The sequence below is a fragment of the Neofelis nebulosa genome, chromosome 6 (assembly GCF_028018385.1).
Source record: "Neofelis nebulosa isolate mNeoNeb1 chromosome 6, mNeoNeb1.pri, whole genome shotgun sequence".
NCBI lineage: Eukaryota > Metazoa > Chordata > Mammalia > Carnivora > Felidae > Neofelis > Neofelis nebulosa.
This window is the reverse complement of record NC_080787.1, coordinates 76,847,112-76,860,125: the sequence shown is the minus strand read 5'-3', so window position 1 is coordinate 76,860,125 and position 13,014 is coordinate 76,847,112. Positions and strand designations below refer to the sequence as shown.

General features: G+C 35.9%; 1 non-coding gene across 1 annotated transcript; it reads left to right on the top strand.

Moving 5' to 3' along the window:
• The first annotated feature begins 10,288 nt into the window (after nt 1-10,288).
• LOC131515576 (U6 spliceosomal RNA) lies at nt 10,289-10,397 on the top strand. Its single transcript, XR_009263642.1, has one exon. It is a non-coding gene; the product is annotated as a U6 spliceosomal RNA (small nuclear RNA).
• Nucleotides 10,398-13,014: the final 2,617 nt, after the last annotated feature.

The window sequence follows — 13,014 nt, the reverse complement described above, 5'->3', positions numbered from 1 at the left end:
AATAGATAAAAAAGAAATAACACCTACTTCATAGGGTTGTATTGTGTGCTTACAACAGCGCCTGAAACTCAATAAGGATTCAGTAAGTCTTAGCTGTTGTTATTATTATTAAATTATTTTGTTTTTTTAATGTTTTATTATTTATTTTTGAGAGAGACAGAGACAGAGAGAGAGAGGGAGACCCAGAATCAGAAGCAGACTCCAGGCTCTGAGATGTCAGCACGGAGACTGATGTGGGGCTCGAACCCATGAACTGTGAGATCATGACCTGAGCTGAAGTCTGACGCTCAACTGACTGAGCCACCCAGGTGCCCCAAATTACTTTGTTTTTTAAATTACTTTGAATAATACCTAGCATATATAGAGAGTATTTAAATGAATTTTTTCCAGCTTTATTGAAATATAATTGACATAAAATGTGTACGTTTAAACTGTGTTACATGATGATTTGACACACTTATATGTTGCAAAATGATTACCAGAGTAGCTGGCTAACACCTGCATCACATCACATAATTACCATTTATTTTTTATACTGAGAATATTTAAGGTCTACTTTCTTAGCTACTTTCAGACATGTAAGAAAATACTAACTATAATCACTATGCTTAACATTAGATTACCCAGAAGTTATTCATCTTGTAGCTAGAAGTTTGTGCTCTTTTAACTAACATTTTCCCTTTTCTCTCACTGGCTTCCCTGCTCTCCCCACCCCCAGCCCGTGGTAACCACCATTCTAGTCTCCTTTTATATTTATATGAGTCCAACTTGTTTTAGATCCCACATACACGTGAGATGATACAGAATTTGTCTTTCTTTGTCTAACTTATTTCCCTTAGGAGAATGCCTTCAAGTTACATCTATGTTGTTACAAACATTGTTTCAAATAGCAGATGCCCTTTTCTCATGGCTGAATAATATTTCATCGAGTGTATATTGATATACATGTATGACAATTATATATTCTTTATTCATCTATTGAAAGACACTTAGATTGTTTTCATATCTTGGCTATTGTGAATAAAGTTTCACTGAACATGGGAGTGAAGGTAAAATAGATCAGATGATCTATTTTTAATTTCCTGAGGAAACTTCATGTTGTTTTCTATAGTGGTTGCACCAATTTACATTCCCACCAACTGTGGGAAATGCACCACCAACTGTGCAAAAGTCCACATCCTTGCCAACACTTGTTATCTCTTGCCTTTTTGATGATATTCATTCTAAGAGGTGTAAGGAGATATCTCTTCTTTTCCTAGTTCCTTGAGGTGAAAGTTAAGTTGTTTAATTTGAGATCTTTCGTCTTAAGTTAGGCATATAACACTATAAATTTTTGTCATAGAACTGTTTTTGCTGCATTCCATAAATGTTGGTATATGTGTTTTCACTTTCATTTGTCTCAAGATAGTTTTTGACTTCTGTTTTTATTTCTTCTTTGACCTAGGAGCTTGTTATTTAATCACATTTTTGTGAATTTTCCAGTTTTTTTCTTAATTGATTGCTAGTTTCATCCTATGATGGACAGATATTTGATATGATTCTTAAGTTTATTAAGGCTTGTTTTGTGGCCTCATGTATGATCTTTCATGGAGAATTTTCCATGTGCACTTTAGAAGAATGCATGTTTTTCTGCTGTAGGATGAAACGTTCTGTAAATGTCTGTTAAGGACATCTGGTTTAATATGTAGTTTAAATCTAATGTTTCCTTCTTGATTTTCTGTCTGGATGATCTATCCATTGTTTCAAGTTGGATATTGAAGCCCTCTACTATCATTGTATTGCTGTTTATGTCTCCTCTCAGATCCATTAATATTTAGAAACTTCTATGTTGGGTACATAAATGTTTACAAATGTTATATCCCCTGGATAGATTGACCCCTTTATTATTATATAGTGACTCCCTTTTTTTTCTTGTTACAGTTATTGTCTTTTATAAGTATAGCTTCTCTTGCTTTCTTTTACCTTCTGTTTGCTTGCAATCTATTTTTCCATCCCTTCAGTTTCAGTCCAAGTGTATCCTTTTTTTAAAACATTTTTTTAAAGTTTATTTATTTTTGAAAGAGAGAGACAGACAGAATGAGCGGAGAGCAAAGAGACAGAGTATCCCAAGCAGGCTCCACACTGTCAGCGCAGAGCCTGATGTGGGGCTCAAACTCACAAACCACGAGATCATGATCTGAGCTGAAATCAAGAGTCGGGCGTTTAACTGACTGAGCCACCCAGGAGCCCCAAATCCATGTCTTTATCCTTTAAGTCTTTATCCTTAAAGATGAAATGAGTATCTTATGGGCAACGTATAGGTATTTTTTAAATTAATTTAGCCGCTGTATATCTGTTGGAGAATTTAGTCTATTTACATTGAAAGTAATTATTAATAGTTATGGGCTTACTATTGCCATTTTGTTCATTGTTTTCCGATTGTTTTATAATCCCCTTGTTCCTTTCTCTTTTGTTCTTTTCTTTTTTGATTTGGTGATTTTTTTTTGTAGTGATATGCCTTCATTACTTTCTCTTTCTCTTTTATGTAACTACCATAGGGTTTTTCTCTGTGATTATCATGGGAATTACATAAAATATTTTATATCTATATCTATTTTAAGATGAAAAAAATTAACTTCAGATACTTATAAAAGCTCTACATACTCCCCCACGTTTTATATTTTTGATGTTACAGTTTACATCTTTTACATTGTGTATCTATTCACAAATTATTGTAGTTATGGTTATTTTTGATACTTTTCTCTTTTCACCTGTATAAACTAGAGTTACAAGTCATTTACCCACCATCATTACAATATTAGAGTATTCTTTACTTAACTATATTTACCTTTATCATTGAGTTTTATACTTATGTGTTTTCCTGGTAACAATTACCATCTTTAAATTTTATTTGAAGCAATGACTTTAACATTCTTTGTAAGGCTGGTCTAGTAGATGAACTCCTCAGCTTTTACTTGTCTGGAAAATTCTTTATCTCTCCTTCCATTTTGAAGGACAGTTTTGCCAGATAGAGTATTCTTGGTTGGCAGGGTTTTTTGTTTGTTTGTTTGTTTGTTTGTTTTTTCTTTCTTTCAGCAATTTGACTATATAATGCCACTGACTCCCTTTTGGCCTGCAAAATTTCTGCTAAAAAACTTACTGGTGGTCTTATGGGGGACGGGGGAGGATTTCCTTTTATGTAACAAGTTGCTGACTGTAACGTTTGTGCTCTAACCCAGTTTATTGCCACAACCTTTACATCATAACCTTGGTTTTCTCTCTCTTTTAAAAAATTTTTTTTGGGGGGCGCCTGGGTGGCTCAGTCGGTTAAGCGTCCGACTTCAGCTCAGGTCACGATCTCACTGTCCGTGAGTTCGAGCCCCACATTGGGCTCTGTGCTGATGGCTCAGAGCCTGGAGCCTGCTTCGGATTCTGTGTCTCCCTCTCTCTCTGCCCTTCCTCCACTTGCTCTCTCTATCTCTCTCTCTCTCTCTCTCTCTCTCTCTCAAATAAACATTTTTGAAAAGTTAAAAAAAAAAGTAGAAAACAAATCAAGACCTGAAGAATATAATAATTGAACTGAAGAATTTAATAAAGGGATTCAGGTTCAATAGCAGACTAGATGAAACACAATAAAAAATCAGTGAACCTGAAAACAAAGCAGTGAAACTCAATTAATCTGAGAAGTGAAAACATAAAAATAAAACAAAATATAAATAGGGAAGATAGCTTAAGAGACTTTTGAAACACCATCAAGAGGAACAATTTACCCATTATAAAGGTCCCAGAAGGGGAAGAAAGAAAGAAAGGGTCAGAAGGCTAGTTCAAAGAAATAATGGCTGAAAACTTTTCTCAACATGGAGAAAGAAACCTATCCAGACCCAGAAAGTCCAGAAAACTTAATTTAAAAAAAAATTCCAGGGGCGCCTGGGTGGCTCAGTCGGTTAAGCGGCCGACTTCGGCTCAGGTCATGATCTCGCGGTCTGTGAGTTCGAGCCCCGCGTCAGGCTCTGGGCTGACAGCTCAGAGCCTGGAGCCTGCTTCAGATTCTGTGTCTCCCTCTCTCTGACCCTTCCCCATTCATGCTTTGTCTCTCTCTGTCTCAAAAATAAATAAACGTTAAAAAAAAAAATTAAAAAAAAATTCCAAAGAGACTCATGAGACACATTGTAATTAAATGGTCAAAAGACTAAAAGAGAATCTTAAAAGCAACAAGTGGAAAGCAAATTCCCGAACCTTGAGATCATGACCTGAGGTAAAGTCGGATGCTTAACTGACTGAGCCCCCCAGGCACCCCTGTTTGGTACTTTTTCATATTTTCTATCTCTTCTTTGAAATTTTCACTTTGTTCATGCATTGTTCTCCTGACCTCTGTGAGCATCTTTATGGTTGCTGTTTTGAATCCTATTTTAAGTAAATCACTTCTCTCCATTTTATGGAGGTCTATTTCTGGAGTTTAATTTTGTTCTTTTGTTTGAAATATATTCCCCTATTTCTTTATTTTTCTTGGCTCTCTGTGTTGGTTTCTGTGCATTAGATAAAGTAGCCACCTCTCCCAGTCTTGACAGAGTGCTCTTGGGTAGGAACAATCTCATCAATCAGTCTGACCTGAGCTTTTCATTTTTCTCTTAAACTCCTGTGAATGCCTAAGTCATCTTCATTGTTCTAAGTGCCTCCCAGTATTAGAGGGTGTGCTCAGACCCATCACTGTCCTAAAGGGGAGGATCGCAGTTAGCACCTAGATGCCAGTTGATTGGAAGCTAGACCCTCAGACAGCAGCAGGAAAGTATACAGTTAAACCCCTTCCTGGGAGAACCTGAGAAGTAGGCATTTTTGCTGCTCTCCCTATGCTTTGCCCAATTGTAAAGCCATGGGAGGAGGGGAGTGCTTCTGTTTTTATTAAGAACTTTTTTTGTTTATTTGTTTGCTGTAGTCCTGTGGTACTAATGAATGCATACTGGCTGTCAGAACCCATGATCCAGGGGCCTGTGCTCTGGGCAGCAACTGGAAAATCTGGGGGTACCAGATGTGTGAACAAGCTCTTTCTAGGGAGATACTGACTACTGAAGTAGGCTAGAAGAAGAGGACAGAGATGTCCCCAGGCTTCCCTAGTCTCTGGGGATGATGTCATTCAGTCCCAAGATATGTTCTAAATTAGAAGCTTGATCCTTGGGCAGCAGCTTTCAAAGTATGCAAATAGACCTCTTTCAGGGAAAGACTGGGATATGGGTGTTTCTGTTTGTTCTTTTTGCTCTGAGCTGTGGGAGAATAGTCAGTTAAGAACTGCTTCTTTGTTTGCAACAGTCCTATGGGACTCCTGAATGCAACCCCCACTGGCTGTCAGGGCCAGGTGACCCAGGATCCCAACCCTCGGATGGCAGCCGCTGAAGCTGGGGTACAGATATGCACAGAAGCTCCTTTCATAGAGATACTGCTAATATGGAGTGGGCTAGAGGGAGAAGGCAAAGGTGTCCACTGGCTTCCCTGGTCTCCAGGGAGGATGGCAGTCAGCCCCTAGATATGTGCTAAATTAGAAACGTTATTCTTAGTAAGCAGCTTTTAATGTATGCAAATAGAAGCTTTTCAGGAAAAGACTGGGAAGACTGAGACGTGGTATTTTTTGCTGCTCCTACACTGAGCTCTGGGGGATAGCCATGATGAGTCCTCTAGAGCTCATTAAGAACTGTTCCTATGTATCCTATAGGATACAAACCTAGTGGGTCTTGTGGATGCAAGCCCCATTGATTTGCAGAGATAGAAGTTTTGGTGTCCCTCATGTGCAATTCTTAAATGTTGGGATGCTGGATATGGGGTCCAAGCGCTTCACTCCTTGGGGAGAAACTTGGAGTTGGAAATTCTGTCCTGATTGTATGGTTGCTGTGCCAGGGGTGGGGTTAATAGTGTGTCTCAGCCTTTCCTACCCATTTTGATGTGGATGTTCTTTGTTCATCTGATATATAGGAGTCACGCAGTTTCTGGATTTCTTTCAGAGGGAATTTCTTAATGTATAGCTGTACATTTGATATGTCTGTAGGGGGAGAAACTTCATGGGCCTCCCATGTTGCCATCTTGGACAGGATCCACAAATTGAATGTTAGTTTTCATTAATGGTACTCAGTCTATACAGCTGGTTTTGAGTAATAAAATAATTAGTTAATGCATGTAATTTAGTTAGTATAGTGCCTAGCATGCTTAATAATTGTCCTTAATAACTATTTACTATTATTTGTAGTATATGAATGCTCCCATAAGTGACAAACTATATGTATTGTATTGTCTTTTTTCACCACACTTTGTTTCAAAATTTTCACCTTTGTGCATAGAGAGTAACTTCATTTTCTTAAAACTGCTGAATGATGTTAGTTTTTCCTTTATGGGCATTTAAGAAGCTTTAACTTTTCAGAAAATTTAAGAAAAAAACCCTTAAAATATGCTGTCTTGTACATGCATGTGGCTGTCTCATAGCATAGAGATCTGGTATGACAGTTACTGGATCATAAAGCATATTTAACATTAATAAATTGTAGAAATTGCTCATTAAAGTAATTGTTCATTAGCTATTATGGCTGTGTGTTTTTCTGTCATCTTACCAACATGTGAGGTTACCAAATTTTGAAATATTTGCCAATAATACTTTATGAGCTCATTGCTTTAATGTGCATTTCCTTGATTACTACTGAGAAACACTTTTGTTTATTTAGTTTATTGGCTCTTTGTATTTCCTCTTTTGTAAACTGCCTGTTTTCTTTTTGTTTATTTGGTATCTGATTTCGAAAGTCTGGTTTCCTCTTGAAAATATTGGAGGATTTTTTGAGAAGGCGGAGAATATTACTTTCTCTTTTAGACCCATAAATTTTGGGTATACAAGAGTGACAATGAATTATTTTAGAACAATATTTCAAATTGGAATTCTAATGAGCTCTTAATTATAAATTAAAAACAGTATTACTAAAAGGCGTCAGCAGCATCAGCCTCACTCAGAGGAACTTTTAGATATGTGCGTTTTCAGGTCCTTCTCTGACCACTTTACCAGGAGCTCTAGGGGTGGAGCCCAACTAGTTGTGTTTTAGTTTAACAAGCTCCCAGGTGATCGAAAAGCAGTAAACTAGACCATTGAAAGATTCTTTTAATCACCATAAGATTATGACTGTTTGTCTTATATTACTTAGTGATGTTAACATTTAAAAATTTTATTGCTATACACAACAACTTGGATGAATCTCAAAGGAATTATATGGAGTGAAAAAAGTCATTCCCACACATACTGTATGTTTACATTTATATAACATTCTTGAAATGACAATATTATAGAAAGAGAGAACAGGTTAATTGTTGCTAGGAGTTAGGGAGTATAGAGTGCGGTAAAGGGCTGGAAGATGGGGGTGATAATGAAAGGAAATAACCAGGAATTGTTGTACTGTTGGAACTGTTCTGTATCTTGACTGTGATAGTGGGCACACAAACTTACACATGTGATAAAATTCATAGAACTGAATACACACACACACACACACATAAACACAAACACACACAAATGAGTGCAAGTAAAACTTGGGATATCTGAATAAGATCTGTGTATTGTATCAGTTTCAGTATTCTGGTTGTGATAGTATACTACAGATGTGTGAGATGTTACCATTGGGGAAAAATTGGGTAAAGGATGGAAAGGATCTCTCTGTCTTTTTACAACTTACAACTAGAACAACTAATTCTACAATTATCTGAAAATTAAAAGTTCATTAAAAAACAACAGAAGTTTTATTAGGTTTAATTGTTACCATTCCTCCAAATATTGATAGGAAACTAGGAAAATGGCTTATTGTCATTTTCACTCTGAATTTGGCAAATTATTTCAATTCTATTAGTAATATGTTTAAAGAATTAAAAACAAATGAACAAACATGCTAGATTTAGAACATTTAATTTCCTATTGAAAAAAAATTTTTTTTAATTTTAAACATGGTTTTTTAGAGAGACAGAAGAATGTGAGTGGGGGAGGGGCAGAGAGAGGAGACACAGAATCTGAAGCAGGTTCCAGGCTGTAAGCTATCAGCACAGAGCCCTACATGGGGCTCGAACTCATGAGCCAGGAGATCATAACCTGAGTCAAAGTCAGACACTTAACATCTGACTGAGCCACCCAGGTGCCCCGAAAACATAGCTTTAGTTCTTCTGTAAACAATGTATCTCTAATCTTTAAATCTTATATTAATTATTCCTACATAAAATAATATAAATGTATAAAGCACAGAAATGCTTAAAGAGGAAAAAATAGCATATATTTTGTTTTTTAACCTTTAGCGTTTAGGTTTAGGTGCTTTTCTATTTGAGTGACAATCCTCCTTGGAGAAATAAAAACATAACTGAAACACAGTTGAGTGCAATTTCTACAAAACAGACATAAGAGCCATGGGAACTCTTAACTACAGATGGGATGCAGTTTTCAAATAATTACAAAATGAGGTTGCTCAATAATCTCAAACTCCTAAACACTCACACCACTAATTACAGATTCCAAGAGGAAGAGTGTTCATGGATCTTTTGGTAAGTCATTGCAATTTTCATGTTGACACAATTTCCCATACAATCAACCTAAAATACTCCAGGTTACCAATTTCGTTTCTTTTTCTCCCCAGAACTCACCTGGGAGCTCTTATGTTGTACCTATTGGAATCCATTTATTTTGTCCCCTTCCTAGAACTTTGATCTGGGTACTATTGATTTTGATTCATTGGCTGACAGTTTTAGACACTGATTGAACATTTATTTCAGGCTTGGATGACACACGTTAACACAAACTCTTCACCCATGAACCATTAAAACAGTCAGTAAAAGTTGAAAGATAAAAGAAAGATGGTGCTATGTTCTATTTGTAGTCTTCATTTCCTCTATTTGGCTAGCTTGTTCCTGGGTTGGTCAGGGTAGGATTCACTCCATTCAATGTCCTCTTTCACCTGGGACTTAAGAGCTGACACAAAAATTTACCAAGACTGTTAATAGAATTTATTATATTTAGAATTCTTAAACTACAGTTATTAATTTCAAAAGTTGCTTAGTAATTTTCACAAATTAAACTCATTTTATATATATATATATATATACATATATATATATATATATATATATATCTCCAACATGTGATTTATTGTTGTTTATTTCCATTCAGCTTTTCATGTTCCCTAGTGTCCTAGAGGAGTGCGTTGCTGTCTTAGCAATGTATACTTGGTGAATGTAGCATAGAAACTGGAAGAAATATGATTTAGTATCTTTGCTTTGGGATGAATTTCCTCAGTTGGATTCTGTTCTCAGAAAACTTTTGGAAGCACATTTAGTGGTGTGTAGTTTGAGGGAAACTGCACTGCACTAACTACTCAAAAAATAAGAATATCTTTATATCCTTGAAATTTGAGACCAACTTTTATTTGTAAGTCTATGTGTTTCCCCCTGTATTTGGGGCATCTCTTCATTCTCCAGCAACAGGAAAGTTCCGAACATGGGCTTTGACCTCTTTTCAAAACCATAGGGAGAGAAGCAGTCTTTTATAGTTCCTGTATACTGAGTCATACCATACCAAGTTCTGGTGCCAAAAATCTGTACTAGACTCACTTTCATTAACCAGTCTCTCCAAACAGGTCATTGAAGGGCTCTTGGAATTATGATTTATGGTATTTCATGTAGTGATACAAAAAATGCTGGACTGAGTTCAGAAACAAGGGTCAAATGATGACAATGAGAGCAAACAATTTCAGATTGTTTTAGTTGTAGCTGACTATCAGGAAGCTGGGAGAGAATGTGTATCTGGGAGAACTAAGCAGTCATATGATCATAACTAAGCCAGCCTTCTATGTATATATGTATGTTTGTATGTATCTATGTATGTATGTATCTATGTATGTTATGTATTCATTCACTCATTCATTCATTCATGTGGAAGGACAACACTTGATTACTTGGAGAAAAGGCTAACATATTTCCATCTTCCTCCTAAAATGTTTAGTTATAAACACTGGGAAAGAGCTCCTTTTGGCCATTGATTTCCAAGGAGTGGTAAGACTCAATTTTGTGAGCTGATTAAAAGCACTAAATATTTGTGGTCAAGGATAGAGTGACCCTATGATGCTTCAGTGCTAATGTTAGACTGCTCTATGCTTTTGCTGTCATATAGTGCAATACAGTTTTCATTCTCTTGTTTCCAAAATAATACAGTATTTCTGTATATCACTGTGCTGCCTTTTTTCTTATCATTATTTGTCACTGTTTGGATCCTTCCTCATTTTTAGCTAATGTAGTCTTTAAGATTCACTAACAAATGCTCACTTCAGCAGTACATATACCAAAATTGGAATGATTTAGAGAAGATTAGCATGGCCACCATGTGCAAGAATGACATGCAAATTCTTGAAGTGTTCCATATTTAAAAAAAATCCTTGGGGGCACTTGGATGGATCATTGGGTTAAGCACCTGGCTTCCACTCAGGTCATGATCTCACAGTTAGTGAGTTTGAGCCCCGCATTGGGCTCTGTGCTGGCAGCTCAGACCCTGCAGACTGCTTCAGATTCTGTGTCTCCTTCTCTCTCTGCCCAACTCCCGCTTATGCTCTCTCTCTCTCTCTCTCTCTCTCTCTCTCTCAAAAATGAACAAATGAACAAAGTTAAAAACAAACAAACAAACAAACAAACAAAAACCTTGGGGCACCTGGGTGGCTCAGTCTGTTGAACATGTGACTCTTGATTTTGGCTCAGGTCATGATCTCACAGTTCACGAGATGGAGCCCTGCATCAGGCTGTATGCTGACAGTGCAGAACCTGCTTGAGTTTCTCTCTCTCCCTCTCTCTCTGCCCCTCCTCCACTCATGCATGTGCTCTCTCTCTCTCTTTCTCAAGATAAACAAACATTTAAAAAAAATTTTTTTTAACAAAAGTAAAGTAACATGTTGAAAGAGAAAAAGATAATGGTTCAACTCTTATTTGCCTAACAAAAGAGCCTTAGATCTTCTAGATGATCAAAAAATCTTAAATATTTTTTAAAAACTCTTACATTACTGGTCTTTAAGTTGAAAAGGAAAAAATATGTATCCATACTTTTATGAAATAAAGAGATAGCCATTATATGACCTGTTTCTTCTGTCCAGTTTCTGACAGCATGATTCACATTCTTCAGTTAGCACCTCTCTCCCATTCTACTTCAGGCAGATTTTTCACAGGCTTTTCTCTTATCTAAGCCTGTCTAAGAACCTTACCTTTATTTCTGTTATTTTATCTAATTTGGGACATTAGAAGGGTCAGAAACAAACAAAAAGAGCTGCCAAAGACATAATAGAAACTTTTGTCCTTTTCCTGATTTGGAACAGTCCTACCCACTAAAAGTAATATAAATTAAAATGCAATGAGTCATCCTTTTCCATCATTTGCATGAGTACCACACCTGTTGTCCACCTTTGCAAGAAAGGTCACTTGCTGAAAATGATGATTCATGCCTCCCACCCCTCTTCAAGGACTTTCCAGCTGTCTATGCTCATCAATAGTATCCATAAAATTAATTCCACCTGGCACTAGCTCTAGAAATCACTAGACCTGTGCCTCTGACCAAGGATCTTCTTATCTGACTTAAACTCTCCTAGTAACTCAGGCATGTGATGCTGACCCCAAGTACCCTGGAAGGAGCCTTGGAATTCAATATGTGTAAAGCAAGCCACATGTGATTTGTTAGCAATAGAATAGGCAACCATCATGCAACATCTATCATTCTCTGTCAAAATAAAGTGAATTTCTTCTATTATTGTTTAATAGTAGTTAATAGTGTCATGAAATTTAGATTTTTAATTTGTTTCTTTGAAAACCATTAAAACTGTGGAGAAATAACAATAGTTATCATGCATTACATGGCTGGCCACTACTGTGTTAGGCACTTTAATTAGTGGTCTTCTTTGACCTCACCCAAAGAGATAAATGCTACAGTCTCCTTTTTTTTTTTTTTTTTTTCCTTCCGGAGGTAAACCTGATGTTTAGAGATTAAATAATTTATCATCATGCAGTTACTAAGAACCAGGGGAGTAACTTGAATCAAAGACTTTTATTCTCCAAAGTCTGTGTTCCTTCCCACTTTGCTCAAGAAACAATTATACTAATTCTAAATCTGCTTAACAGAATTTGTGATAATTTAATCAGGCCAGCCATGCACCTTTGTACTCTGAGGATAAATCTGTTAATTCAACAAATATTTACAGTGAGAGTTATGTACCAATTGATTAATTTTTTTATAAGTTATTCAAATATTTGTCAATTTTATTAATTTGGAACCTGTTTTGGAAGATAATACTCATTTCCCAAGTGGAAATCAAAGACAGTGATTTCATCTATTGCCAATTGTAGAACACTGAGCCCATTAGAAATATTTAATATACTGTTTCTTCTTTTAGTCCTGAGTTTGAATATGAAGTATATTTCTCTTTGAAGAAGACTTTTAAAATATTGTAATTCCAAATTGTCACCAAAAGATAAAGTCATTACTATTGAAATATTTTGAAACTTAACTAAACACTTAGATTTTATAATAGTTTCAAAACAAAATAAATGGATGTCTGGCTTGAAAATCCTCTAAGCAGACAAAACCATTTAAACCATGTAAGCAAAACTAAAACCATGTAAGCAAAACATGTAAACAAAACTAGTTTAAGTCATGAACATAAGCAAAATTTAATTTACTTTTATAAATATATTGCTCTGATAATCATAAAAGAAACTTAGGCCATATTCCTAAAATGCTGTAAGATAATCACATTTAACCAATCCTCTGTTGTCTAGAAACCCATGTTGTAATAACTGATCCTAATTTTCACTCTATAAGCCATCCTGCAATGTCAGACCTCTGAGCTTTAATACACATTGGTTTGAAGACTCCTGGTTTTTATTTTTATTTTATTTTATTTTATTTTTTAATTTAATTTTTTATTTTTTTAATTTACATCCAAATCGGTTAGCATATAGTGCAACAATGATTTCATGAGTAGATTCCTTAATTTCCCTTACCCATTT